The sequence below is a fragment of the Danio rerio genome, chromosome 24, assembly GCF_049306965.1.
Source record: "Danio rerio strain Tuebingen ecotype United States chromosome 24, GRCz12tu, whole genome shotgun sequence".
NCBI lineage: Eukaryota > Metazoa > Chordata > Actinopteri > Cypriniformes > Danionidae > Danio > Danio rerio.
The window spans coordinates 23776578-23802500 of record NC_133199.1 but is presented as its reverse complement, the minus strand read 5'-3'; the positions used below and the strand labels follow the sequence as shown (position 1 = coordinate 23802500).

Below are 25923 nucleotides of genomic sequence, written 5' to 3'. Positions count from 1 at the left end.
ATCAAGCCTCTTCAACTGCTCCAGAATGCAGCAGCACGAGTGCTCTTCAATGAACCTAAACGAGCACATGTCACTCCGCTGCTAGTCCGTTTGCACTGGCTGCCAGTTGCTGCTCGCATCAAATTCAAAGCTCTGATGTTTGCCTACAAAGTGACTTCTGGCCTTGCTCCTTCTTATCTGCTCTCGCTTCTGCAGATCTATGTGCCCTCCAGAAACTTGCGTTCTGTGAATGAACGTCGCCTCGTGGTTCCATCCCAAAGAGGGAAGAAATCACTTTCGCGAACGCTCACGCTCAATCTGCCCAGTTGGTGGAATGAACTCCCTAACTGCATCAGAACAGCAGAGTCACTCGCTACTTTCAAGAAACGACTAAAAACCCAACTATTTAGTCTCCACTACACTTCCTAATCTGCAATTGCCTCTCTGAATATCACCACTAACTGTACCAAAAAAAAAATAAAATAAAAAATAATAATAATACTAATACTACTAATACTTCCCTTCTTAGACTTTACAGACCTGAAACTTGCCTATAGCACTTATTCATTGTTGCTCTTGGTTGTGTAAATTGCTTCCTTGTCCTCATTTGTAAGTCGCTTTGGATAAAAGCGTCTGCTAAATGACTAAATGTAAATGTACAGTAACACAGATTTTAACTAATTAATTGACAACATCAACATAAAAATCTTGCTATGACTATAGGGGTGCAACAATGAATCGATTAAATCTATTGAAATTGGCGTTGCCAACAAATTTCACAATCAATTCGTCATGTCATGAGATGTGGAGACGTTTGATTATGAAGGAATTTTACTTGAGCGTAAAGATACATGGCGAAGGCAGAGAAATCTTTGCGACCCTAGTCATCCAAGGTGTGGGAGCATTTCACACTAAATTAACAAAAGCAGCATGACGTGAAAATTTCAAACTGATGTGTCATATTATCACAATTATGCAATGTTTTTAAGTAACCTCAATGCTTATCTTATGTTTTAAACACATAAATACACACAAGTACTAGTTAAACAATAAATTTAGAGTTTGTAAAACACACAAGAAAGTCTATGGAAATCTAACAATCCATTCAAATATAATTTGCCTATGGGTATTATTCATATCAGATACACATATTGAAAGTAACAATAAAGTTCAATCTATTCTCCCAGCTGGGAGCTTTGGTAGTAACTGATGAACTGAGAAATCTTGCATGTTTTGCTTTTATAAATGAGGCATACGACCAGACGCAAGTAAACATGGCGATGTCCAGCTCAAGTCATAGATAACGATCAAGATCATTTATACATCTTTTAAACAGCAAAAACACTCGCTTACATGTTTATGTGAATTGGAATATCAGGTAGTTGATAACATGATGGAAACTGAAAGGCACAATAAAAGAGATACATCTGTCATACAGCTTGGCAGTGTGGCTGCGCTGTGTCACATGACAAACATGACGCGTCACCACAGAAACATTAAGGGTGAATGTCCTAAAATAATGATCCCCTAAAAAAACTCACTCCCGGGGCCAGACTTTTAAACTCACCAGTGAAAAGGTTAATAACAAGTAAAGCAGCTGTGGTATAGCTACTTTGCACTTTGCACCGCAGGATTAAAGGCTCGTTTTTATTCACCCTCATTTTTTTGGATCATTCATTTTTCCAACTGTTGCATGTATAACGGCACTGCAAATTAGCTTTTTTTTCCCTTATCTAGTAATTTCATCTTGTTTCCAGTCCAAATATCTAAAAAAAATCTTAGATCAAGACTAGACTAGAAAAATGGTACGAGAAATATTCAAGAGTTCACACTTAGCTGATGATTTACAAAGCTTATTTGGCATGCTGTCCCGGGAGAGAGCCCCGAGCTCAAGGGCTCATCGAGCCCGGGGCTTCCTCCCGTTGGCAGAGCAAGAAGGGAGCCCGAGCTCGGTGGATCTCAGAACTCCCCTGCTGCTGTAGCTAAGGGAACGTAAGGAATTAGACAAGCTTGATTGTTATGTATGTTGAATGTCTTTGGATGGTGGGAGGAAACCGGAGAACCCGGGGAAAACCCACGCGGACACGGGAAGGACATACAAACTCCCCACAGAAACACCCACCGGTCCTATAGGACTAGGACCGGCAGTATTCTTGCTGTGTGGTTCGCAGTGCTAACCACTGGACCGCCGTGCCGCCCAATCACAGGTAAAGGAGGAGAATAGGGGAGGAGGGGGGTTTCTTCCAAACGAAGATAAAGTGAACTGAAAACTGAGGCTATTTATGGTGCCTTAGGGCTCATATGATTGGAAGATTAGTGATTAGCAAATACGAGACTGGCCGTGATAAATCATAAGCACGTGATCCTCTCGAAATTAGTTTATGAATAAACTTCACAAAGTGATGCTTAAAACTTCAGTTTGAGATTATATCTCATTAAGATAAATTTTCTTACCCCATTGGCAAAATTTTTTGCTTGTTTTAAGCAAGCAATCGCTTAACTTTGAGGTGGTTTTTCAGAAATCAAGACATAATTTCTAATGTTAATTCATCTGTCTTGTATTTATCTTGATTGAAGATTTTTTTAGTATATATTTGAATAATATTATATTTGAATTGAAAACAATAAAACTCCTTTTTTATTTATTTTTTTTTATAGTTTTTTATTTTATTATTATAATTATTTTAACTGCTCAGGGATGTTTAAGGACAACATGCATGTTCACTTTATAAAGATTTTAGTTCTGTTTTTGAATAAAGGGTTGGAAATAAATGGTTTTTAAATATCAGATTTATCCATTAATCCGAAAAGTAATCAACATCTTAATGGATTATTAAAATAAACTTAGTGGCTGTCACATCCCCGGCTTGTTCCTGCTCACCCAATCAGCTTTCACCTTTACAAACCACCTCCATCCAATCTCATGAACTCTCACCAGCCTTCTAATGGTTTGCACCTGTTTCCCATCAACCCAGGACACTATATAATCTCACCTTCTTCTCCGGCCGGTATTAAAGTCCGATGGTTGTCACTCCTTTGTCTTCTTCCTTTCTTCCATGGATGTTTCTTATGAGCTTTCGAGTACTTCATACTGATTAAGGGAAGTGATTATTCTTATCTGATGTTTACTAGACGATCTGCTATCACTCTGATGAACTGTGTGCTTGTATACTCCTCAACAGAAGACCATTACATGCTTTCAGATCCTTCTCACCTATCTAGAGGAATGCTTACACTTGTTTAGTGTTTACCAGAAGATCAGCTATCAACTAGACGAACTGTGTGTCTGTATACTTACCTGCTGAGTCTCCTACGAGCGAACTACAAGTGAGATCGATAACATCTTCTGTTGACACTTACCATAGCTGTTACAGAAGATCACTACAGCATATATATCAACCCTCTGAAATTCCCATTGTGATTAGTGACTTTGTTTTGAATAAATACTGTGAAAAGAGAACCATCTCTGTCTTCCTTGTCTCCCAGCGTGACAGGTGCAGCCCTATATGATTGTTGATTTATTACTTGTGTCTAATACAGGAAAACTGGTTAACAGGTTTTTAATGTTTATGAGATTCCAGTGATTTTGTTCAACTCATTGATTCAGTCACACTAATTTGAGTTCAGTTTCTGACTCATTGATTCTTCCATTTTTTCTCTTTTACTTAACTCAACTCTGTATCAGTCCCACTGATTTGAGGTCTAATTTTTCATTTCAGCGATTTGCACATACTGATTTTGATCTACTCAGTGATACCCTGATTTGAGTTAAACCAGTAGATTCAGTCACTTGGTGTCATTGACAATTTATTTAGTCTCTGATCCAACTCCATTATTATGTCTCACTGATTTGAGTCAGTGATTCAGTCTCACTTAATATTTCTATTTCTGATTCAGTAAGTTGTTTGTAGCAGTTAAAAGTTCACCTAAGTGGAAGACATGGTTAGTCACGCAAAGCTATTGTAATGAAACACATCAAATATAGCACATGAGTCATGAGCCCCTTTTTATCATTTTATGGTTGTTTTGCACCCTATTTGAAACTTGAAAGCTCAAAATGTATTCTAATTGCACTCAAGTGATCATTACATGATTCATATTTTATCCTATTGTGCTCCACAGAAAAAAAAAGTCTTACTGTTCGAAAAGTCATGAGGGTGAGTAAATGATGACAGAATTGAAATATTTTCATCCAGTAAAAACACTTTCTGACCAACCCAGTTCACAGTTAGGTCAAACATACATCTTGTTCTCTAAAGCGGTAGGGTCTTTCTTAGAGCACTGCATGATGTCATCACAAACTGTGGCTCATGCTCATATCTGGAGTGAATCATGTTATGGGCTATATTTTACCTCATGCTAATTTTGGAATGCTTATTAGAGTTCTGCTTAAAATATCCTTCCAGTGTATACCCTGGTGACAAGTATTTGCAAACATTGCCTTATATACCATGACCCATAGCTCTAAAATTGGACAGACCCCCTGCTTCCTTTGGCCTTGGGTGAAATTCGTCTCTACATCACAGGACAGCAATGGGCCCCAGGCTTTGAAATAACCACAGTCACCCTGGAGAGCTGCAGTTGCTCTCAAGTGGCTGTACAGGAGATCCGATGGGAGTTCCTAAGCCACATGTGTGTTTGAAACCTTAGCCGAGAGTGAGTGGTGTGCCGTGCACTGACCCCAGAGCCACTGCAAGTGCATTTTCCCCTCTGCCGGTGCACTAGCGCAGCTCTCATACCCGTTATGGTAGCAGACGCTAAAAGAATCCTATCAATAAATAATGCGCAGCGGAGATACACATTCAGCATGTCATTCATTATGAATTAAATAGCCATGCCTGAGCCACTAGCTTACGAAAATCTGACACTTGCTGACGAGCTGCAACGATGATAGAAGACTTTGAACTCCATCACGTGTAGTGTTTGCATTGCTTTTACGTCTAATGAAACCTTTGAATGGGAATTGTACCTCTGCATTAATTGGAGCAGTATTGTGCCATTTTGTAGAAGAAGTCTTATTTTATTACTGTTTATATTTTGGTTGTCTAGTTATTCATTATATTTTTTCAATATTTTCGTGTTTTGATTTAGTGTATTGGGTTTATCAGAAACCGCACAGTTATTTATTGACATTTAAAAATGTAAAAATGTGTATACATATTTATTTTAGTATATAGAAAAATAAAGTAGAAGTGCTAATATTATGTAACTACATTTTTTTATTTTGGATGAAATGACATTGTAATGACATTGTTATAGCATTGTATTTATGTGTGCAATGTAATATGTTACTATAATTACTAACTTATAATGTGTATTTACTATATCGTTACATTGTTATTACTATGCCATTACATTGTATTTACATTGTAGTTACATCTAAGATAATATTTATAAATGTTTTGTTGTATATTGCATGAACAGTATTTATTTATTTTTAAATACATAAATATACACAGTACACATGCAATTACAAACTTTCAACTTGTGTACAATTACTGTCATTACGTTGTAAATACATTGCTATTACATTGTAATTACACCCAAGATAATATTTATAAACATGTTTCTTGTATTTCAAATACAGTATTTGTTTATTTATATATACAAAGTACATATGTAATTACAAACTTTTATTTTGGATGTAATGACTTTGTAATTACATTGTTAAAACATCGTAATTACATCTAAGATGTAATATGTAATTAATAACTTTCAGCTTGTGAACAACTAATGTTTCGTTACATTGTAAGTACAATATAATTACATTGTAAGTACATTGTAGCTACTTAGCATAGTTACAATGTAAAAAATTGTAATCACATTGTATTTAAGTTTTTTTACTATGTAATAACATTTTTGTAACATTGTAACTACGTTGTTATAGCATTGTAATGGCATTGTAATTACATTGTTAAAACATTGTTGTTACATTGTTACAACTTTGTAGTTACATTGTAATTGCATCTCAGTATTTTAAACATGTTTTGTATATTTCATATATGGTTTTTGTGTATTATAGTTGTATACATATACACAGTACACATGTAATATGTAATTTCAAACTTTTATCTTGCATGTATTTACTATGTTGTTACATTGCAATTACAATGATTACATTTAATGTTTACAAACGTGTTTGCATACTTCATGTACAGTGTGTTTTTATAGTCATATACTTAAATATGCATAGTACACATGCATGTAATTACAAACTTTAATCTTGTGTACAATTACTGTGTTATTACATTTTAATTATATCCAAGATAATGTTTATAAATGTAAACATTTCTTTGTATAATGCATGTACAGTATTTGGCTATTTATAGTTTTTTAGTGTAAATATACACAGTACATATGTAATTGCAAACCTATCTACTGTCAATACATTGTAATTACATCCATGATATGATTTGTAAACTTAAATGTTTCTTTATATATTTAATGTACAGTATTTGTATATTTAAATATGAATATACATAACACATATGTAATTATAACTTTTATTTTGGATGTAATTACTATGTCATAACATTATAAGTACAAGGTAATAAAATTGTAACAACATTGTTATCACATTGTAATAACATTGTAACTGCATCTCTGATAGTATATTAAACATGTTTTGTATATTTCATGTATGGTTATTATGTATTATTGTTATATACATATACACAGTACACATGTAATATGCAATTTCAAACTTTTATCTTGCAAGTATTTACTATGTTGTTACATTGAAACTGCATTGATTACTTTGTAAATGCTTCTAATATTTACAAACATGTTTGTATACTTCATGTACAGTGTGTATTTATAATCTTTTACTTAAATATGCATAGTACACATGCATGTAATTACAAACTTTAATCTTGTGTACAACTTCTGTGTCATTACAATGTAGTTACTATGTTATTACATTGTATTTATATCCAAGATAATATTTATAGATGTAAATGTTTCTTTGTATAATGCATGTACAGTATTTGGCTATTTATAGTTTTTTATGTAAATATACACAGTACATATGTAATTGCAAACTTATTAACTGTCATTACATTGTAATTACATTCAAGATATGATTTGGAAACTTAAATGTTTCTTTGTATATTTCATGTACAGTATTTGTGTATTTATACATAAATATATGCAATACAAATGTACAAACTTTTATTTTGGATGTAATTATTATGTCAAAACCATATAATTAGTATTTTACTATGTAATAACATTGTTGTAACATTGTAATAACATTGTTGTAACATTGTAATTACATTGTTATAACAGTGTCAACATTGTAATCCCATTGTTTTAACTTTGTAATTACATTGTAATTGCATTTCTGATAGTATTTTAAACATGTTTTGTATATTTTATGTATGGTTTTTGTGTATTATATACATATACACAGTACACATGTAACATATAATTTCAAACTTTTATCTTGGATGTATTTACTATGTTGTTACATTGAAATTACGTTATGATAACTTTGTAAATGCTTCTAATATTTACAAACATGTTTGTATACTTCATGTACAGTGTGTTTTTATAGTCATATACTAAAATATGCATAGTACACATGCATGTAATTACAAACTTTAATCTTGTGTACAATCACTGTGTTATTACTTTTTAATTATATCCAAGATAATATTTATAAATGTAAATGTTTCATTGTATATTGCATGTACAGTATTTGGCTATTTATAGTTTTTTATGTAAATATACTCAGTACATATGTAATTGCAAACCTATCTACTGTCAATACATTGTAATTACATCCATGATATGATTTGTAAACTTAAATGTTTCTTTATATATTTCATGTACAGTATTTGTGTATTTATATATAAATATACACAAAACAAATATATTTAAAAACTTATTTTGGATGTAATTACTATTTCATAACATTATAATTATGTTTTACTATGTAATAACATTGTTATAACATTTTAATTACATTGTAACAATTGTTATAGCATTATTATTATATTGTTATAACTTTGTAATTACGTTGTAATTGCATCTCTGATATTATTGTAAAGATGTTTTGTATATTTCATGTATGTTTTTTGTGTATTATAGTTATATACATATACACTGTACACATGCAATATGTAATTTCAAACTTTTATCTTGGATGCATTTACTATGTCGTTACATTGAAATTACATTATGATTACTTTGTAAATGCTTCTAATATTTACAAACATGTTTGTATACTTCATGTACAGTGTGTTTTTATAGTCATATACTTAAATATGCATATTACACATGCATGTAATTACAAACTTTAATGTTGTGTGCATTTACTTTGTTATTACATTTTAATTACATCCAAGATAATATTTATAAATGTAAATGTTTCTTTGTATAATGCATGTACAGTATTTGGCTATTTATAGATTTTTAAATGTAAATATACACAGTACATATGTAATTGCAAACCTATTTACTGTCAATACATTGTAATTACATCCAAGATATGATTTGTAAACTTAAATGTTTCTTTATATATTTCATGTACAGTATTTGTATATTTATATATAAATATACGTAATACATATGTAATTACAAACTTTTATTTTGGATGTAATTACTATGTCATAACATTATAATTAAAATGTAATAATTTTTTTACAACATTGTATTTATGCTTTTTAACTATGTAATAAAATTGTTATAACATTGTAATTACATTGTAAATACATTGTAATTGCATCTCTGATAGTATTGTAAACATGTTTTGTATATTTTATGTATGGTTTTTGTGTACTATAGTTATATACATATACACAGTACACATGTAATATGTAATTTCAAACTTTTATCTTGGATGTATTTACTATGTTGTTACATTGAAACTACATTATGATTACTTTGTAAATGCTTCTAATATTTACAAACGTGTTTGTATACTTCATGTACGGTGTGTATTTATAGTCATATACTTAAATATGCATTGTACACATGCATGTACTTATAAACTTTATCTTGTGTACAACTTTTGTGTGATTACAATGTATTTCCTATGTTATTACATTGTATTTACATCCAAGATAATATTTATTGATGTAAACGTTTCTTTGTATAATGCATGTACAGTATTTGGCTATTTATAGTTTTTTATGTAAATATACACAGTACATATGTAATTGCAAACTTATTAACTGTCATTACATTGTAATTACATCCAATATAAGATTTGTAAACTTAAATGTTTCTTTGTATATTACATGTACAGTATTTGTGTATTTATACTTAAATATATGCAATAAAAATGTGATTAAAACTTTTATTTTGGATGGAATTACTATGTCATAACATTATAATTTGTTTTTTTAACTATGTAAAAACACTGTTATAACATTGTAATTACATTGTTATAAAAATGTTTTAACATTGCTATTACATTGTTACACCATTGTTATAACAATGCTATAACATTGTATTACATTGTAATTGCATCTCTGATATTATTTTAAACATGTTTTGTATATTTCATATAGGGTTTTTGTGTTTTATAGTTAAATACATATACACAGTATACATGTAATATGTGATTTCAAACTTTTATCTTGGATGTATTTACTGTCAATACATTGTAAATACATCCAAGATATGATTTGTAAACTTATTTTTTTATTATATATTTCATGTACAGTATTTGTATATTTATATATAAATATATGCAATACATATGTAATTACAATCTTTTATTTTGGATGTAATTATTATGTCATAACATTATAATTACAATGTAATAAAATTGTAACAGCATTGTAATTGTTTTTAACTTTGTAATAACATTGTTATCACATTGTTATAACTTTGTAATTACATTGCCATTGCATCTATGAAAGTATTGTAAACATGTTTTGTGTATTTCATGTATGGTTTTTGTGCATTTTAGTTATATACATATACACAGTACACATGTAATATGAAATTTCTAACTTTTATCCTGCATGTTTTTACTATGTTGTTACATTGAAATTACGTTATTTTTACTTTGTAAATGCTTCTAATATTTACAAACATGTTTGTATACTTCATGTACAGTGTGTTTTTATAGTCATAAACTTAAATATGCATAGTACACATGCATGTTATTAAATCTTGTGTACAATTACTGTGTTATTACATATTAATTACATCCAAGATAATATTTATAAATGTAAATGTTTCTTTGTATAATGCATGTACAGTATTCGGCTATTTATAGTTTTTTAATGTAAATATACACAGTACATATGTAATTCCAAACCTATCTACTTTCAATACATTGTAATTACAACCATGATATGATTTGTAAACTTAAATGTTTCTTTATATATTTCATGTACAGTAATTGTGTATTTATATATAAATATACGCAATACAAATATAGTTACAAACTTTTATTTTGGATGTAATTACTGTTATTATACTGTAATATAATTGTTTTTTTTTACTATGTAATAACATTGTTATAACATTGTAATAATATTGTTATAATATTGAAATTACATTGTTATAACATTGTTATTACATTGTTACAACTTTGTAATTACATTGTAAATGTATCTGATAGTATTTTAAACATGTTTTGTATATTTCATGTATGTTTTTTGTGTATTATAGTTATATACATATACACAGTACACATGTAATATGTAATTTCAAACTTTTATCTTGGATGTATTTACTATGTTGTTACATTGAAATTTCATTATGATTACTTCTTGATTGTATTGATAGTATGATTGCATCTAATGTTTACAAACATTACAAATATACTTAAATATGCATAGTACACATGCATGTATTTATAAACTTTAATCTTGTGTAAAATTACTGTGTCACTACATTGTAAATACTATGGTTTTAAATTGTATTTACATTCAAGATAATGTTTATAAATGTAAATGTTTCTTTGTATATTGCATGTACAGTAGTTTATATATTTGTATACATAATTATACTCTGTACACATGTAATTACAAACGCTTTTCTTGTGTACAGTTAGTGTGTAGTGACATTTTAATTACATTGTAGTTACATCCAAGATAATATTTATAAATGTAAATATTTATTTGTATAATGAATGCACAGTATTTGGCTATTTATGGTTGTAAATGTAAATATACAGTACACATGCAAATAAAAACTGTTACTATGTAATTACATTGTAATTACATTGCTGTTACACTGTAGTTACTACAAAGATAACAAACTTAAATGTTTATTTGTATATTTCATGTACAGTATTTGTGTATTTATATGTAAATATAAGCAGTGCATATGTCAAACTTTTTTTGGATGTAATTATAATGTTATTAAATTGTAGTTACATGTTGTTGTAACATTGTATTTACATTGTATTTACATTGTATTTATGATACTGTTGTAAATGTGTTTTTTATAGTTCATGTACAATACAGTATTGTTACCTTAGCATTATAAGGTTCTATCTTAATTTTGGTGTCAAAAATGAATTATTCACATATTCTTATTATATCGTTTACATTTTATTTTTTTTTATAAAAAAAAACAAAAACAAAAAGTTTAATCTATTCAGGATTCTTTGTCATTTTGCCGGATTGCTCTGTTGACAGCGGAAATTAATAATAATACCACACCACATAACATAGAGAAGTGTGTAAATGTGATGATTTAGAAGCCTTTTTTGACACTGAGATAAAGTGTTTAATTTTACATTGTTGAAAAAGAAACAGTTATTTAAAAATGTTTATATTAAATGTCCAATTTTTATTTGTGTATATAGTCAGTGAAACATTTTCATTGATTATTAAACATTTGTTCATTGTCTGTGTTCTTTAAAGGTTTTTTTTATTAAGTCTTCAAGGGCAAATACTTTATTTAAATAATGAGGCATATAATTCAATAAATATAATTCAACAATTCATATAAAGTATATAATTCATATTAATTACATAAAATTAACAGCTGCACTGGACAAAATATTTAGCACAGCTTAATTTGAAGAAGAACAATTTTTCATCCTAAATCATTAATTAAATGTTATTGAAAAAAAAATAAAAACTTTATCAAACATAACAAATTGTTACATATTGTTTGATTGATTGCATTTCTTAAAACTAATGCTTAAGTTAATGATTTGCCAAATAGAACCTTATAATTCCAAGCGGAAAAAAGATTTTTTAGAATTAGAAGGTTCTATCTGCATTTGTCCTGTTTGTTTTAACCCAAATTGCAAGAGATTTTTGATAAGTTACAATTAGAGTACATTTAGGGTCTCTGTTATGCTAATGTATGAAAGAGAACTGTTACACACATATTGTTATATGGAATGCAAAAACTTCGAAGCTCAGTATCTCATAATCATTCAAAACGCAGATAGAACCGACAAAATGTTATTATAAATGAAGAAAAAAGTAAAAAAAAAAAATAAAATAAAATTATATATATACATATAATTGAAGTCAAAATTAATAGGCCCCTGAATTATCAGCCCCCCTGTTTATTTATCCCCCAATTTCTGTTTAATGGAGAGAAGATTTTTTCAACACATTTCTAAATATAATAGTTTTAAAAACTCATTTCTAATAACTGATTTATCTTATTTTTGCCATGATGACAGTAAACAATATTTTATTTGATATTTTCAACAACACTTCTATACAGCTTAAAGTGACATTTAAAGGCTTAACTAGGTTAGTTAGGTTAACTAGTCAGGTTAGGGTAATTAGGCAAGTTATTGTATAACGATGGTTGTTCTGTAGTCAAAAAATAAAAAATAAATAGGCTAAAGGGGCTAATATTTTTTTCTTAAAATGGAGTTTAAAAATTTTAGAAGAAAAAAGAAAAAAAAATTATCAGGCTTGCTGTGAAAATGTCCTAGCTTTGTTAAGCGTTATTTGGGATATATATATATATATATATATATATATATATATATATATATATATATATATATATATATATATATATATATATATATATATATATATGAAATAAAATACAGAATCTATGTATATACTGGTATATCTGATTAGCTGTGAGTATTTGCTGTTAGAAAAATGCTTAAATGCTTACTCTTTAGGTTCTTTGTTATAAGAAGCACTGGGTTGAGAAAACTCGTCACTTCTGTTTTTTTCTCTTCTCAGTAGCTAATTATCCTCTTGTCCTCTCTCTCTCTCTTATTCTCCCACTCTCTCTTTGCCGTCAGAGTTCTGTTCGTTACATGATGTTCAGACTTCATGACACCTCTGAGCTCCAGTCCCCAGGCAGACGCCCTCATCTCCCCTCCTTCCCTTTCCTCCACTGTCTCCACATCCAAGACAATGCAGCAAATGCCGCCTCGTCTTTCTGAATGTTAGTTACCCGTCACAGAAATGCTGCATGTGCACATTTGAAATCGCAAGGCGTTTGTGCATGCATGCTGTGTTGTCTAGGTGGGCTTTTGTTTAGCAAGGCAGCTTGAGGGTTTTGTTTCAGAGTGCATATGTGTCTTCTGATAGACAGATCTGTCTGCCAGAGCATGTGGAGAGTCACATGTTTCCAGCGTGTTCTCCAGGCTGTCTGCTCACCTGGCCGTTGCCATGGGAACAGTCAGACAGCGGCAGACTTTGCACCGATGTCCTCGGAGGATTCACAGAGCAGGTCTCTGAGTGCCTGATGCCACACAAGACACTGCAGCCTTCTAACACTTGCTGTGTGTCCTGAGGTTAACCTGCTCCATCAAACATACAGTGCTGTACTTTTATTAATAATCTTTTAATGATAGAGGTGCTGATCTTGAGTTAAGGCAACACTGAAAAAAAAAAACCCCAGTATTTCACAACAGGTACTGTAATTTTTCTCAGTAAGCTACATTAGTGTAACTTAGCTGTTACCTGTGAATTTCTTTGTACTCAGAATTTTATTGTGAAATTAAGTCAGGGATCACGATTACAGTAAATTACTGTAAAAATGGCTTTAACTTTTGCACATTACAGGTAATCCAGAGTCGTAGTCAGCAAACACAGGCAGATGATCAAACGATAGGCGGAAGAAAGGGATGAACAAACTTACAAGCGAGGATCAAAACACGGGAAGACAAACCAGGAGAAATGCGTTGTAAAGTTCATGGAATAAACAAGACTCGGCTCTGAATGAATGAACATAAGGTGCATATATATAGTCCTTGTAGCAGTGTAATTGAGGAGTGGCTGTGTCAGTGTGCAAGTGTCCAATTATTGTCAGCTATTATCAGTGTTGAGTGCAGGGGTTTCTGGGAGTTGAAGTTCGTTCAGTGGTAATCTCCCATATAGGAAACCCTGCTGGCAATCGACACAAACTACATAAAGTAATCGCCAGCAGAGACAACTCCACTGGCAATCACAACAACCTCACAGTAATTAACTGTGAATTTACATACAGTAACTTAACGTGAAATTAATGCAATATAAGCCAGTAATTAACTGTAAACTAAAGGTTGAATATTTTACAGTGAAGATTTTACTTTCATACACCTGTCAGTTTTGTACTTTTTGTGTGTGTGTTTTGGAAATCCACTAAAATACAACTCTAAAGGGATACTTTACCTGAAAAATGAAAATTGACTCCCCCTCAAGCAGTATCAAACCTTTATGTGTTTGCTTATTCTTTTGAACACAAAAGAGGTTTTGAGAAAAGTTGAAAAGCACAACCCATTGACTTTCAAAGTAGGAAAAGCAAATATGGAAGTCAATGGTTACAGGTTTCAGGTTTCTTTAGAATAAATATGTTTGTGTTAAGCAGAAGAAAAAAAAGTAATGCGAGTTAAAGGTGAGTAGATGATGACAGAATTTTCATGTTTGGGTGAACTGTCCCTTTTTTTTGCCTTGCCTTGCCTTTTCTTTTGTAGCACTTGATCAATTTGAATGTGTTTGCATGCTTTGCACGCAGTGTGTCTGCGGGGTCTTGAAAAGTATTAAAAGTTGATAAATCAATTATGAGAAAAATAAGCCCCTTAAAAGGTATTAAAAAGTCTTAATTCTGTGTTTATGAGGTCTTAAATTTTGTCAAGCGTTGTCCAAAGTGCAAAAGCATAAATATATTTGCTTTCCTCATAATATTAACAACGATGTGCTTGATCACGCGATTGGTTCGGGGAGGGTGCATTCGACCGAAGGTCCTCTATCCGGGTGATGTCACGTCATTTGCGGCAAATTCGGGAAGGTGATGCGACACTCTCCACAAAACATGTAACGAAACAGATGGCAAAATAGGAAAATGTGAGTTTGCATTCTCCTGGTTTGAGAAAGACAAGTTTAAAGTTGTTGTCTCTGAAAACAACAAGCATTGTTGCTTCCGAGCTTATCTGAGTTTTGTTGCATGGTTGTGCTTCATTGATTTATTTAACTACAACTGTTTATTAACAAATGTTTATTAAGCTAAAGGTTTGATATTGATTAGAAAATGAAGTGGCGATAAGGTCTTAAAATATTCTGAGAAGGTCTTTACAAAAAGTCCTAAAAAGGCATTGAAATTACCTTCAGAATTTCTGCATACAGCCTACACTAAGGTAAAGTTGGTTTTATATTTGCATATTCATTCAGTGACAACTTATGACATGCTCCCTATATTCTTTACCATGCTATTTTGAATATTCAGCTTGCAATCTTGTAAGCATGACTTTCACTATTTAGAATTTGCACTATTTAGAATTAGACTTTTCTGAAATTATATTATTAAGGAGTATGAATGTGCTAATATAAAAAAACTAACTTTTCCTTAATATAGTCTACCCTGTTAGGCTATATGTCTATAACATTTTGAAGTTAGCTTTCTCAAAATTAGTTTTTTCCCTCACCCATAAATCTCTACAGAACACCAGGCTTTAGTTTTATTCATATCTATATTCTAAAAGGTTTTACTGACAGATATGTTCACAATAATTGGTCTGACTATTTTAAATAATCAAAAAGATTTTTTTAAATACAAGTCCCAGTGTTTTCTTAATTACAGAGTGATAAAAAGAGCCTTTTATCTGTGAAGACATTAGATTCTTAATGTGTCAAAAACTTGAAGTGAGTTTTGATCTTGACTTCAGAGTTTTGTGCTGGAATTGCACAAAAACTTGTTGGAAAAAGTTTGATGTCTGTGTTGTCTGTGTTGCCAAATTGCAACTACTGTTTAGAAACATGCTATATAGATGACAGAGGTTGAGCATTTCAGAAAATAATAACTTTGAACTTGACATTAAATGACTTAAACTAATTTTTCTTTCATATTGTTAGTATATTGCGATATCTGGAGTTAAATGATTTCGCAAATTGACAGAAATATACAACTACAAAATCATAGTGGGAAAGAAACATGGTTTGGGGCCACAATGTGTGAGACATCAAGAAAGGCAAAGAGGGGGGTCATGAATGCAGTGAATTAATCTTTTTTTGTCTCATTGTGACTCTAAAAGGCAGCGCTGGAGTGTGTGGTGAATGTGTAGATTCGGAGGGTCTCCAGTGGAGATCTTCGGGTGGGGATGGTGGGGCAGAGCTCTGCTCGGCGCGTGAGGATTTATTGTTAGAGAATGTGTTCTGCTGACGACGACATGAAAAGATGTTCCCCGCTTTATCGCACCAGTTGCACACTTCTTCTCTTTGTGTTTTGCCAGCTGCCTGCGCTGGTGAGGGGGAGAGCTGGGGTTCAGAAAAAAAGTGTGTGTGAGAGAGAGAGAGAAGAGGGAGAGGGAGCAAACTTGGAGGGTGGAGGCACAGGCCTATGTTTTTAGCTTTCAGTCAGAGCCTTTCCAACACTCACCCCCACACACAAACATATCATTGTTGGTGAGTAAATAATTAAAAGTGGTGCCATTGCTTACATTAGACTTCAGAATCCTGAGAGCAGCTCAACTTTTTTCAGTGTAGTTTTCCTTTAACAAACAGCTTTTTTCAGTACATAGAATGACAAAAATATTTATTTATTTATTTATTTTTGGAAAGACACCTACATTTATCCTGAAAAAAATACTGTTTTGTCAGAATAATCCTTCAGTCCAACAGTTTACTTTGTTGTGGGTGTTATTAATCATGAGAAAGCACTTTTTTTTACAGCTTTATTTAATAATACCGGTCAAAAGTTTGGGTTCAGGTTTTTTTCATGTTTTCATCAAGGCGGCGTTTTTTTTTTTTTTTTTTTAAGTTAAATATTTAATAAAATATTAAATAAAATAAATATTCTTTTTGTATGGAGCACTCGAAGGAAATCCACGTGAACACGGGGAGAACATGCAAACTCTACACAATAATGCCAACTGGCTCAGTCAAGACCCGAACCAATGACCTTCTTCCTGTGGGGCGATCATGCTGCCCACTGCGCCAACATGACACCCTCATTTAAAATATAAAATGTTTACAGATTAATATTTTTCTGATCTCTTAACTCTGTGGTGAGTAGTTTTGTAAAATATAAACAGACGTTTTCAATATAATTTTAACATATTCTCTCCCTCTGATTTTATGTTTTACGTTTTTACTCCAAATGTCACATCCATAATGATGGAATTGCTCATACTCTCATTTTTTTGAGTAACAAAAGTTTTAAGTTTTGGAACTTACAGCACGTTTTTATAGCAGTTTGAACTCTTATGTGTCAAAAGATTAAGCAAATTCTAACCTCTCAGTTCATGACCTCTTTAAATCACTTCAGTGCATTTAATTCCTTTTCTCTGGTAACTTAAATCAAAATAACCACTTTTTGATCTGGGCACAGTTTTGCAGCCTCTCCAGTGGTGATGTACACGCTCAAATATGTTCGCCGACACACAATCACACCCAGTCCCAGCTGTGTTTTGGAGTGCCAAGGGTGAACCGAGGAGCACAGGCAGGAAGAGGTGGAGAAAAGAGGGCTGTCCCACAGTCAGCCCTGCTTACTAGAAACAACAACATCAGCATGTGAGTCCTCCAAACATCCAGCCTCTCACAGCAGACACTTACATAAAGCAGATCTCTCTGTTTTTTCCTCTCTCTCTCTCTCTCTCTCTCTCTCTCTCTCTCTCTCTCTCTCTCTCTCTCTCTCTCTCTCTCTCTCTTTCTCTCTCTTTCTCTCTTTCTCTCTCTCTCGGCTGGAGCCAGACTCACATGGTGTCACATGTGAGAGCTCACTGTTTTCCCTTTCTATTCAATAGAATCGAGACAAGCTTTCTGTCTCTCACTTTTTTGTCAGCTGATATGAAGGTTCAGACTCCTAGAACCACTGTCAGCTTTCTGTTTGCTCGCTGTGACCCCAAAGTGGCCTTTCGTAACCTGATTATACAGGGAATTTGGGGAAAAATCTGTGGAGCTGGCAGACGTTCAGAAAGTTAGAAACATCCGCTAACCTCTCAAATGTTTGTTTATTAAATATTTCAGCTAGTTTAAATAGTATTTTTAGCTACTTATAAGAGTCTAGTGGACTCTGGAAACATTCTGAGATTGTTTTGAATGTGGTAAAAGTGTATAGTGCCAATATTTAAATACCACACACTTTAAAAAGATAATAAAAAAGTACTTGCGCTGCATTAAACTGACTTATTAAATCAAATAATTCTAACAAATAAAGTTGAAAACTTTAGTTAAAGTAACACAAAATGCTTTCCTGGCTTATTGACTGTGTTGGGTGTAATTAGTTACAGATTAACAAGTTACTGTTATTAAATTGATGCAAAGTTTTAATGAAAAGATTACTAATAAATTTATGAGCTAAAGAAGGTTTTGTTAGTCTGACACCTGCACTTGCTTACGAAACAATGAAATGTAAATGTATGGCAATTTATTATATGTATGAAATATGGCGTCATTAATTGAAAATGCTTTGTGTTTTGATAACTATGTTATATAAGTGTTTTTTTAAACCAAACTAAAAGGTTAGTTGACTCAAATGTAAAGAATTTGAGTACAACTTCCATAATCAGACATTAATACATTGTCTTTTTAAAGTAATTTAATTAATGGAGTAACTTAATGATGTAATAATGTAACTACACTATAAAAAAAATTGACTCGACTTTGAGTTTAAGGCAACCAACTTCAGGACATTTTTTAGTTGACTCAACTTAAATCGAGTCAATCTGATTGCATAGCTTTTATTGTGCCCTTAGCCAAACGACTGATGTTGCTTAGGTGGAGGGATCAGAAACCTCCAAGTCCAACACAGTCCCACAAATTGATTATTTTTCTCTTCCTGAGTGCAAAGTAGAGTGTATTGTGGGATTTTACAATTATAATTTTAGTTAAACCACATTATTATTTACCTTTTTTTGTTATGTTTTTTCACTCTCATTGTATGCGCTTAAGTTGATACTATACTTTTTGAAATATAATTTTTTTTTGCATGTGGATGAAATGTTCTCATAGAATTTTTTTTTATTTAGTTCCATATCTAATAAATCCATTTTATTAGACCCATTTTATTCATTTAGATCCCCTGCAAATGTATCTGTAATAATTTGTGTATTGTTTTAGTTGATTCATGTTATTTACTGAAACTACACAATGACCGTTACAGTCTTAATATATTAAAATATTATGAAAAAAAAATAAAGTAAAAAGTTAAATTGAGTCAAGTGCAGCACTTGGGTTGAAACCTGACTAAACTCAAAAAAAAAAACTCTGCAGCAAGTTGCCAAACAATTTTGAGTTGAATCAACTTTTTTTTACTGTGCAGTAATGCATTTGTTTACCTTTTTTGGTCTCGCAGTTTCGCAGATTTTTTTTTAATGCAATTAGACATGGATTTTTGTTTTACAGCACATTGTGTTCTGCGTCCTGATTTGCTGAGGCCGTTGTCAATCAATCTTTTCCGAATGCGTTCATCCTGCCAAATTGACATAAATCTTTGATTGCTAGCAGTGTGACTGTATGTTTGTAAGTTTACTCCCAACAAACCCCATAATGTTGATAAAACATTCTGCACCATCGAAGGCACCTGCAGTACAGTAGCACCCAAAAGGCAGAAGAACATGCTAACCATCGCACAAAAAGTTGGACTTCTGGAAATGCTAAAGGTAGAAGTTACTCGAGTGTTTAAAGAAGATGGAAAAGTTGAAATTGTTAATGCCTATCTGAGAAGATAGTGTAGTGAGGGGATTTACAGCCTTAAAATATCTATAATAATTGTAAAAAATAAAGTGTTCTACGTTGCAGATTTTACCTATTGTGGGCTATTTTTAGAACGTAACTTGCGCAATTAACAAGAGATCTTTTAATTAGTAGTTTTACATTTTCTGTTTTAATAAAAAACACAATTTGAACATATTATAAAGAAAAACTTTATTCCAAATGCAAATAGTTATTAATTATAAGTCATTAATTAAACAAAAAAACTATAAAGCTTTTTTTAATTCAGTTTTAGTAATGTTTATTTAAGTGTTAGTAATGTATTTAACTTTATTAAAATGTCAGTATACTTTAAAAATTGTTTTAGTCATTTTAGTCCTAAAGGAAAGCTAGAAGTAAATGTTATGTATAACCATGAGTTGTAATATTGGGGTATGTTTGGTGTATGTTGAAGAATTTTTTTTAAATTTCTACATTTATTAACATTTTGTCAATCTTGTAAAAAATTGTAAGAAATCATTTACTCTTTCTTTTTTTTAGTTATAATTATTTCTACACCATTTTTAAAGTGTTATTCAATATTAACATCATTGATCATGTTTTATGCTACTCATACTAGCCTTGTTTTTGTAGCTCTGAACAGTATTAAAACTTTCTATCACTTGATTAAACTGGGAGTAGTTTATAGCTGACTGCAGGTTTGGGAAATCCAGGTGTGGATTTGCACTTTTCTATTTTTGCGCTACAGGCCTGAGATTAGCTAACTGTTCCCCTGAGCGTGTCTGCTCAGGTTTGTGAGAGCGCTGTGGGACAGACCTGCTGTGCCTCTGCCAGCACTTCATTGGAAAGTCCCACATTCTGTGTTTTCTACCAGAAAACCACTTTCCTGATGTCATGTTACGAGGAACTGATTATTACTTCAAGTATCTCTCAATTGCTATGACCCACAGACTCATATTTTCACTTCACATGATCCAAATTGACATTTAAACAGGCTTATGGCTTGCGTGCTTTATTTTTACCAGCGTTATGACATCACTGTAAATGCCATTAGGAGGAGTAAGGTTGTGTTTCCCTGTTCTCATCTGCTGAAAATTTCCCATCCATGATGTCAGTGTATGAAAAGCAGAACTATAAAGGACAAATGGAGGTATTATTTAAGTTATTTCAGGGGGTTTCTCTGACATTACTGCTATAATTCTATACAGACTTCATAGTATTTGTTTTTTCCTGCTGTGGAAGTCAATGGTTACAGAGGTTTTTAAATACCTCATACCTCACTAAATGCAGTAATGTCTAACTTTACTGTAGGTTTCAAATGGATGTACAAATAGTATACAGTGCTGTCTTGAGTATTTTCAGGAGGGACCACCAAAATCTGACTGTTTCCATTGGAAAAAATGTACAGAGTAAACTGACATAATGAAAACATGACAAAGCCATCTGACTATCTTGTTCATAAACAATGGTGTCAGGAGTTTTCATCTTGATGACACTGACACTTTCATTGACGTGAATACTTGCTTTTGAAGAATGAGCTATCCATTTTGAGAAAGTGACACGCTTTTGCAGGTTATCATCTAGGTTTTGAAGTTTGTACTAATTGTTTAGAGAAGTGCATTAACTGTTGTGCAAATGTAAACAGTGTTGTAAAATATGCACCAATGCAACTGAGAAAAACTGTAATGAATTTGCAACAATTACAAAAAAACTTTTTCACATTGTCATTATGGGGTATCGTGTGTTAAGTTTTGAGGACATAAATAAATTTAAACTCATTTCGTAATAAGGCTGTAACATAAGAAATGTGGAAAAAGTGAAGTGATATGAATACTTTCCGGATGCACTGCAGACAGACAGATAGACAGACAGACAGACAGACAGACAGACAGACAGACAGACAGACAGACAGACAGACAGACAGACAGACAGACAGATAGATAGATAGATAGATAGATAGATAGATAGATAGATAGATAGATAGATAGATAGATAGATAGATAGATAGATAGATAGATAGTGCAGACAGACATAAATAGATAGACAGACAGACAGATAGATAGTGTAGACAGACAGACAAACAGACAGATGCTGTTTACATAACTGACATCACTGCTTCATGTCCTGTGGCTCAGTTAAGAGCACTCACTGTGAAACAGCCGTCTTACACATGTTGCACTTGAGTGTGCTGTGATATATGTGGGGCTTGTAGTAATCATGTGCTTTGCATGTTTCAGTTGTTGTTGATGTCGTTGGCAGTACCTGGCTTTGGCAGCGTGCCACTGTGTTAAACTGCAGCACACATGAAAACAACGAATGAGTTTGTTTTCCTGTCAGCATTTTCAGACCCCATACAAATCACTTGTCACATTACACAGTGCTCGAGGTTCCACATGAGCACTCAATCACATGCTCTTGAAGAGCGATAAACCAGCTTTCACAAGATTGCAAGACGGGATGCTATCTGGGATGTCTCATGTCATTGTATTCTTCTTGACTGTGAAACCATTTTAAATTGTAGAAGTCGTATTTTTATTGTCGATATAAAGTTGGACTCGTCTAACAGCAAGAAGGTCGCTGGTTCAAGCTGGGTCACTTGACATTTCTCTGTGGAGTTTGCATGTTCTCCCCCTGCTCATGTGGATTTCCTCCCAGGGGCGCCCCCAAGGGGTGGCCAGGGGTGGCCACGGCCACCCCTCGGTAAACTCTGGCCACCCCTGTGGCCACCCCTTTGGCCACTCCAATATAACTTTGCTGTTGACATTATTGATTTAAATGTACTTATAAATCCCCAATGTTTAAATAAATAAAATGCAGCCACTAAATTATTACTGACGTAGCTGATTCATTGTCTCTCCCCCTTAGTGGTGGTTCAATGCTGAATGCTGGTGAAAGCAAACTAACGCATGCGCGCAGAAAACCATTCCCGCGCGCCTCACGCACTCCTGTGTGAATTCGCGCCTGACAAAATACGCGCCCCTCATGCTCCATGAAACGGAGTAACAGCCTTTTGTGCAGAGGAGAAAGTTGACTAAAGTTTATATAATATGATGATGATGTTACTTTCACTAAGCATGCCTTTATAGCAGAAAGGAGGGATAATGAGTCAGGGAGGTAAGACTTCATAACATGATTTTTCAGCCATGATCTGGTCTAAGACCACAGATAATTCTATAATACATTTTTTGTATTCTTTAGAATTGTCATAATTAATTTTCATGCAAAAGTTTTCTTAAGTGATCTTGGCATATCACTCCAGTTGTTGTTTTCCAGTAATATTTAGGATTGATTTCTGTTATTTATTCAGAATAATAATTGTATAATAATATTAATTGTATTTATTTAAAATAAATATAAATAAATTGTTATATTTATTTAATAACAAATCTAACAATTCAAGGGAGGTGGGGGTGTATAGGGTGGTTCGCCCAGGGTGTCATTTAAACTAGAACCGCCACTACCCTCCCTGATCGTCGTTGACAGCACGCACACACCTTCAATAGACAGCAATGGCAATTTAATATTTACCTTAAGGTACAGTATATCAATAGAAGAAGCTGCATTAATAAAATGACTCAAAAAGCAATATGGATAAATGATATTATTAGGTATAGTGAGTGTGTATAGTAATGCCTTTTTGTTTCAGTTTGTTCATTTGTTTGGGTAATTAATAAACTCATTATTCTTTCATTCATTTTCTTTTCGGCTTAGTCCCTTTATTAATCCAGGGTCGCCACAGTGGAATGAACCGCCAACTTATCTAGCACATTTTTACACAATGGATGCCCTTCCAGCAGCAACCCATCTCTGGGAAAAATAAACTCATTAATCTTCATTAATTTTAGACATGGCATATACCGTATGATGTACAATAAAAGCATGTAAAAAAGTTAACATAGATTTTTATTTGGTTTGCACATGTACTTCCTGAATTACTTCAAGGTATAAATAGCAATATTTCAAGAAGAGTTAATTAAATGAATAAAAACTACATTATTACATTTACCAAAAACAAAAATATAACATTACACTGAATTCATAATTTTTTTTGTTTGCCACCCCTAGATTTGGTGTGGCCTCTTCTGGCCACCCCTAAGAAAATTTTCTGGGGGCGCCACTGTTTCCTCCAGGTGCTCTGATTTCCCCTACCAGTCCAAAGACATGTGGTATACTGTAGGTGAATTGGGTAAGCTAAATTGTCCGTAGTGTATGTATGTGAATGAGAGTGTATGGGTGTATGCGTAAAACATATGCTGTATAAGTTGGCGGTTCATACTGCTGTGGCGACCCCTGATTAATAAAGGGACTAAGCTAAAAATAAAATGAATTAATGAATATCAGAGGGCTTTTTTAGGAATATCTGTTGGGCTTTTTAAGGCTCTAGATTTTACACAATGCAAGTATGTCCGTTCTCAATTAGGCAGCAGGGCATTGTTTTAGTAAGCATTTGATTGGATAAAAAAGGCACAGTGCAGGATGAGTCATCTGTATTCTACATCTGTTTCCCCAGAAAAATGTGTTTGGTTCCTCTCAGTGTTTTTAACCAGAATGTCTTCTGTTATCCAATACAATATGTAAAGGAGCCAGTTATTTCTGTTGTACAGAGGATGAGACTGCTCGTTCTCAATTGTTTTTATTAACGAAACTGGTAGTGTGGATAAGTATTACATATTACACAAGTTAATATTAAACTAACAGAATTCATCAAGTTTAAAAGGCTGTGTGTTATTCTATTATTAACAGCAGTATTTTAATATATTATTTTCTTTTATCTGTCAAAGCTTCTTGATATATTAAATTAATGATGATTGTAGCGTCCTGGTCAAAAAAACAAGCATTACCTTTGTAAAGTTATCACACAACAAAGCATCATAAGCCAGTGAAACCAAAAACTAGAGAAAAGAATACAAATATTGCTTTATTATGTTTTATAACATCTTGAATATTACTATTCTGATTTGCTTATTTTCTTGCATTCTGTTTTGTTTGGTATGCGGACATGTAATACTGCTTCCGACCTCCAGGGGCACTAGGTTGATTTGCACCATTATAAAAAGTCACTTACCATAGAGTAGGAAGGAGTGTTTGGTAGAGTGGCCACCACATGGATCACTTTTGCTACCGGCCTTCGCCTTTAGTCCAATAGTTGAGAACTTTAAGTTATAACTCAATTAAGTACTGTTTATATGTTGCTGTCGTGTATGTTGGCTTGCTGTTTCTCACTGGCGAAGCTAAGTTAACCAACTTCTCGGGGAGCAACAATCTCACTTAAACAGGGCAACTTGACTGCTGTCCTACAAATAACCACCTCTCTTCGAAGGAGTTACAGGACATCATAAAGATTTGCATCGCTCTCAAGTGCTCTAAATAAGTGGTCATTGACTTTTTCTTTTTTCAGAAAGACTATTTAGTATTTGACTTTAAAATGCATTTTTTTGTTGTGATTGATGTTTTGTTTTTTTTATGAGAACTTTACACGTACAGTAGCTAAAATAAAACGTGTAAAAAGAGAATGCTTATTCAGTACAGCCAAAATTCTGTAGAACCCCCTCAGAGTAATACCAAATCGCGGAGAGGAGGTGTTGCAGTTTTAAGCCAATTAAGTTACAAAAGTATGTTAAAGTTTACAGTTAACACTTCACAGTAAAGTCTCGTTAGTAAATGTTAGGTTATGCATTTAAATTAACTTCGAGAGATATTATAGTTATATATTCATGTTAAATGTATAAAACTGCAACAGTATTTTTATTAATTATTAATTTCATTTAAAGACTTATGATTTCAATTTAATTTTAGATGCAGCTGGAAGGGCATACGCCACATTAAAAATATGCAAGAGTATTTGGTGGTTCATTTCAGACTAGGGAAATAAATATATAGCTTAAAAAGGCTAATAGGGTATATGACGAGCTAG

At 32.5% G+C, this 25923-nt stretch overlaps 1 protein-coding gene and 1 long non-coding RNA gene across 5 annotated transcripts in view; one reads left to right on the top strand and one right to left on the bottom strand.

Moving 5' to 3' along the window:
- LOC141380670 (uncharacterized) overlaps nt 1-25923 on the top strand; it is a 202773-nt gene that overhangs the window by 31410 nt on the left and 145440 nt on the right. For both annotated transcript variants that reach the window (XR_012399284.1, XR_012399285.1), the window contains exon 3: nt 17686-17867. This is a non-coding gene — a long non-coding RNA (uncharacterized lncRNA). The remainder of the gene's footprint in view (nt 1-17685; nt 17868-25923) is intronic.
- The window catches only part of LOC556668 (LIM domain-containing protein), a 143283-nt gene that overhangs the window by 75543 nt on the left and 41817 nt on the right, over nt 1-25923 (bottom strand). The window lies entirely within an intron of this gene.